The 5,000-nt window shown below is 65.9% G+C and overlaps 1 protein-coding gene across 1 annotated transcript in view; it reads right to left on the reverse strand.

The window, feature by feature from the left end:
- Positions 1-5,000, reverse strand: part of LOC119455812 (transcriptional regulatory protein AlgP-like) — a 31,063-nt gene that overhangs the window by 14,973 nt on the left and 11,090 nt on the right. The window lies entirely within an intron of this gene.

Genomic DNA, 5,000 nt, shown 5'->3' on the forward strand with positions numbered 1-5,000 from the left:
GCTGGATGGCTGGTGGCTGGATGGCTGGCTGGATGGCTGGGGATGGATGGGGGCTGGCTGGCTGGATGATGATGGCTGGCGGTGGCTGGCGGCTGGCTGGATGGCTGGCTGGCTGGATGGGCTGGGGGATGGATGGCTGGCTGGCGGGGGTGGCTGGATGGCTGGCTGGCTGGATGGATGGCGGCTGGCTGGGCTGGCTGGCTGGATGGCTGGCTGGATGCTGGCTGGATGGCTGGATGGCTGGCTGGTGGATGGCTGGCTGGATGGCTGGCTGGCTGGTGGCTGGGGATGGCTGGGGGTGGCTGGATGGCTGGCTGGCTGGAGGATGGCTGGAGGCTGGCTGGTGGCTGGCTGGATGGCTGGCTGGCTGGATGGTGGCTGGCTGGCTGGCTGGGGCGGGGCTGGCTGGCTGGCTGGATGGCTGGCTGGCTGGCTGGATGGCTGGGCTGGCTGGCTGGCTGGCTGGATGGCTGGGGTGGCTGGCTGGATGGCTGGCTGGGGGCTGGCTGGTGGCTGGCTGGCTGGCTGGCTGGCTGGCTGGCTGGCTGGCTGGATGGCTGGCTGGCTGGATGGCTGTGGTGGCTGGCTGGCTGGCTGGCTGGCTGGCTGGCTGGTGGCTGGCGGCTGGCTGGCTGGCTGGAGGCTGGCTGGCTGGCTGGCTGGATGGGTGGTGGCTGGATGGCTGGATGGCTGGCTGGTGGCTGGCTGGATGGGCGGCTGGTGGCTGGTGGTGGCTGGCTGGCTGGATGGCTGGCTGGCTGGCTGGCTGGCTGGCTGGCTGGCTGGCTGGTGGATGCTGGTGGTGGGGCTGGCTGGCTGGGCTGGCTGGCTGGCTGGATGGCTGGCTGGCTGGCTGGATGGCTGCTGGCTGGCTGGCGGCTGGCTGGCTGGCTGGCGATGGCTGGCTGGATGGCTGGCTGGCTGGATGGTGGCTGGCTGGCTGGCTGGCTGGCTGGCTGGCTGGCGGGTGGATGGCTGGCTGGCTGGCTGGATGGCTGGCTGGCTGGATGGCTGGCTGGCTGGCTGGCTGGCTGGCTGGCTGGGCTGGCTGGCTGGCTGGATGGATGGCTGGCTGGCTGGTGGCTGGCTGGCTGGATGGCTGGCTGGGGGTGGTGGCTGGCTGGCTGGCTGGTGGCTGGCTGGATGGCTGGCGGATGGTGGCTGGCTGGGTGGATGGATGGTGCTGGCTGGCTGGCTGGCTGGTGGCTGGCTGGATGGTGGCTGGCTGGCTGGCTGGCTGGCTGGTGGCTGGCTGGATGGATGGTGGATGGAGGCTGGCTGGCTGGGCTGGCTGGCTGGGGATGGCTGGGGCGGCTGGCTGGCTGGTGGATGGCTGGCTGGATGCTGGATGGCTGGCTGGATGGCTGCTGGCTGGCTGGCTGGATGGGGATGGGCTGGATGGCTGGATGGATGGCTGGCTGGCTGGCTGGCTGGCTGGAGGCTGGATGGATGGCTGGATGGTGGATGGATGGCTGGATGGATGGATGGATGGATGGATGGATGGCTGGATGGTGGATGGCTGGTGGATGGAGGATGGCTGGATGGATGGATGGATGGATGGATGGATGGATGGCTGGGGTGGATGGCGGATGGATGGATGGATGGATGGATGGATGGCTGGATGGATGGATGGATGGATGGGGGATGGATGGTGGATGATGATGCTGGATGGATGGGATGGTGGATGGATGGAGGATGGATGGATGGATGGATGGATGGAGGATGGATGGATGGTGGCTGGCTGCTGGATGGCGGATGGATGGATGGATGGATGATGGCTGGATATGGATGGATGGTGGATGGGTGGGATGGATGGTGGTGGATGGCTGGATGGTGGATGGCGGGCTGGATGGATGGATGGCTGGATGGATGGTGGATGGGGATGGATGGATGGATGGATGGCTGGCTGGATGGGGCTGGCTGGTGGCTGGATGGAGGATGGCTGGCTGGATGGATGGCTGGATGGATGGCGGTGGATGGCTGGATGGTGGCGGATGGCTGATGGCTGGCTGGATGGCTGGATGGATGGCTGGGATGGAGGCTGGATGGCTTGGATGGATGGATGGCTGGATGGTGGTGGTGGATGGCTGGATGGAATGGATGGAGGGGTGGCTGGATGGATGGATGGCTGGTGGGGATGGCTGGAGGGATGGATGGATGGCTGGATGGCTGGCTGGCTGGATGGATGGATGGCAGGGCTGGTGGATGGAGGCTGGATGGATGGCTGGATGGATGGGATGGATGGATGGCTGGTGGGCTGGATGGCGAGGATGGATGGCTGGATGGATGGATGGATGGATGGCGGCTGGATGGATGGCTGGATGGATGGCTGGCGGATGGATGGATGGCTGGCTGGATGGATGGATGATGGATGGAGGCTGGATGGCTGGATGGATGGATGGCTGGCTGGATGGTGGATGGATGGCTGCGGATGGATGGATGGATGGATGGATGGCTGGCTGGCTGGATGGCTGGATGGATGGCTGGTGGCTGGATGGGGATGGCTGGATGGATGGCTGGTGGCTGGCTGGTGATGGCTGGCTGGATGGATGGATGGCTGGATGGATGGCTGGCTGGATGGATTGGATGGCTGGCTGGGAGGAGGTGCTGGCTGGCTGGCGGCTGGCTGGATGTGGCTGGTGGATGGATGGATGGCTGGCTGGCTGGCTGGCTGGATGGCTGGCTGGTGGATGGTGGTGGTGGCTGGATGGATGGATGGATGATGGATGGCTGGCTGGCCTGGCTGGATGGGATGGAGCTGATGGATGGCTGGCTGCGGATGGCTGGCTGGATGGATGGCTGATGGATGGCGGGATGGCTTGGATGGAGGGATGGCGGATGGCTGGCTGGTGGTGGATGGATGGCTGGATGGATGGCTGGCTGGATGGCTGGATGGATGGTCTGGATGGGTGGATGGTGGCTGGCGCTGGATGGTGGATGGTGGCGGGCTGGCTGGATGGCTGGATGGATGGATGGATGATGGCTGGATGGCTTGCTGGCTGGCTGGCTGGCTGGATGATGGCTGGATGGCTGGATATGGTGGATGGCTGGCTGGATGGATGGCTGGCTGGCTGGATGGCTGGAGGATGGATGGATGGCTGGTGGCTGGCTGGATGGTGGCTGGCTGGATGGGATGGAGGCTGGCTGGCGGATGGCTGGCTGGTGGATGGCTGGCTGGATGGTGGGGCTGGCTGGTGGCGGCTGGATGGTGGATGGGGCTGGATGGCTGGATGGTGGCTGGCTGGGAGGATGGCTGGGATGGTGATGGATGGCGGACTGGCTGGCTGATGGATGGCTGGGGCGAGCGGATGGGCTGGCTGGCTGGCGGATGGGGGATGGCTGCTGGCTGGCGGCTGGCTGGCTGGCTGGATGGCTGCTGGATGGCTGGCTGGCTGGGGATGGCTGGCTGGATGGATGGCTGGCTGGATGGCTGGATGGATGGCTGGCTGGCTGGTGGCTGGCTGGCTGGCTGCTGGCTGGCTGGCTGGCTGGCTGGCTGGCTATGGCTGGCTGGCTGGCTGGCTGGATGGCTGGCTGGTGGCTGGCTGGGATGGGTGGATGGCTGGCTGGGCTGGATGGATGGAGCTGGGCTGGCTATGGCTGATGGTGGACTGGCTGGCTGGGGGCGGATGGCGGATGGCTGGATGGCTGGCTGGATGGCTGGTGGCTGGGATGGCTGGATGGTGGCGGATGGATGGCTGGCTGGCTGGATGGTGGCTGGATGGCTGGCTGGAATGGCGGATGGATGGCTGGATGGCTGGCTGGATGGCTGGCTGGCTGGCTGGATGGCTGGACTGGCTGGATGGAGGGGCTGGCTGGTGCTGGCTGGCTGGCTGGCTGGCTGGCTGGATGGCTGGCTGGCTGGCTGGTGGATGGCTGGCTGGCTGGACTGGCTGGTGGCTGGATGGATGTGGGTGGCTGGTGGCTGGCTGGAGGGGCTGGCTGGTGGATGGCTGGCTGGCTGGCTGGCTGGATGGTGGTGGATGGCTGGCTGGATGGCTGGCTGGCTGGCTGGCTGGCTGGATGGCTGGCTGGCTGGCTGGCTGGCTGGTATGGATGGATGGCTGGCTGGATGGCTGGATGGATGGATGGATGGATGGCTGGATGGATGGCTGGTGGCTGGATGGTGGATGGTGGATGGCGGCTGGCGGCTGGATGGATATGGATGGCTGGCTGGCTGGATGGTGGCTGGCTGGCTGGATGGCTGGATGGCTGGATGGATGGAGGCTGGATGGCGGCTGGTGGCTGGCTGGATGGATGGATGGCTGGCTGGCTGGCTGGTGGTGGAGTGGATGGATGGGGATGGATGGCTGGATGGCTGGCTGGTGGATGGATGGATGGATGGATGGATGGCGGATGGATGGCTGGATGGCTGATGGTGGCTGGCTGGCTGGATGGAGGCTGGCTGGGGGATGGATGGGATGGATGGATGGATGGATGGCTGGAGGCTGGATGGCTGGCTGGAGGGTGGCTGGCTGGCTGGAGGGCTGGATGGCTGGATGGATGGAGGCTGGCTGGCTGGCTGGCTGGATGGCTGGCATGGTGGCTGGCTGGAGGGCTGGATGGATGGGGCGGATGGATGGCTGGAGGCTGGGGATGGCTGGATGGCTGGATGGCTGGATGGATGGATATGGAGGATGGATGGCTGGTGGATGGATGGCTGGTGGCTGGATGGATGGCTGGCTGGATGGCTGGATGGTGGCTGGAGGGGGAGGCTGGCTGGGTGGCTGGATGTGGATGGCTGGGATGGCTGGAGCTGGATGGATGGATGGTGGCTGGATGGATGGCTGGTGGATGGCTGGCTGGATGGCTGGATGGATGGATGGCTGGATGGCTGGCTGGTGGCTGGATGGCTGGCGGATGGCTGGCGGCTGGATGGGCTGGCTGGATGGCTGGCTGGCTGGATGGCTGGCTGGCTGGCTGTGGATGGCTGGCTGGCTGCTGGCTGGCTGGTGGATGGCTGGGCGGGCTGGTGGATGCTGGATGGCTGGCTGGATGGA

The sequence above is a fragment of the Dermacentor silvarum genome, chromosome 1 (genome assembly GCF_013339745.2).
Source record: "Dermacentor silvarum isolate Dsil-2018 chromosome 1, BIME_Dsil_1.4, whole genome shotgun sequence".
NCBI classification, from domain to species: domain Eukaryota; kingdom Metazoa; phylum Arthropoda; class Arachnida; order Ixodida; family Ixodidae; genus Dermacentor; species Dermacentor silvarum.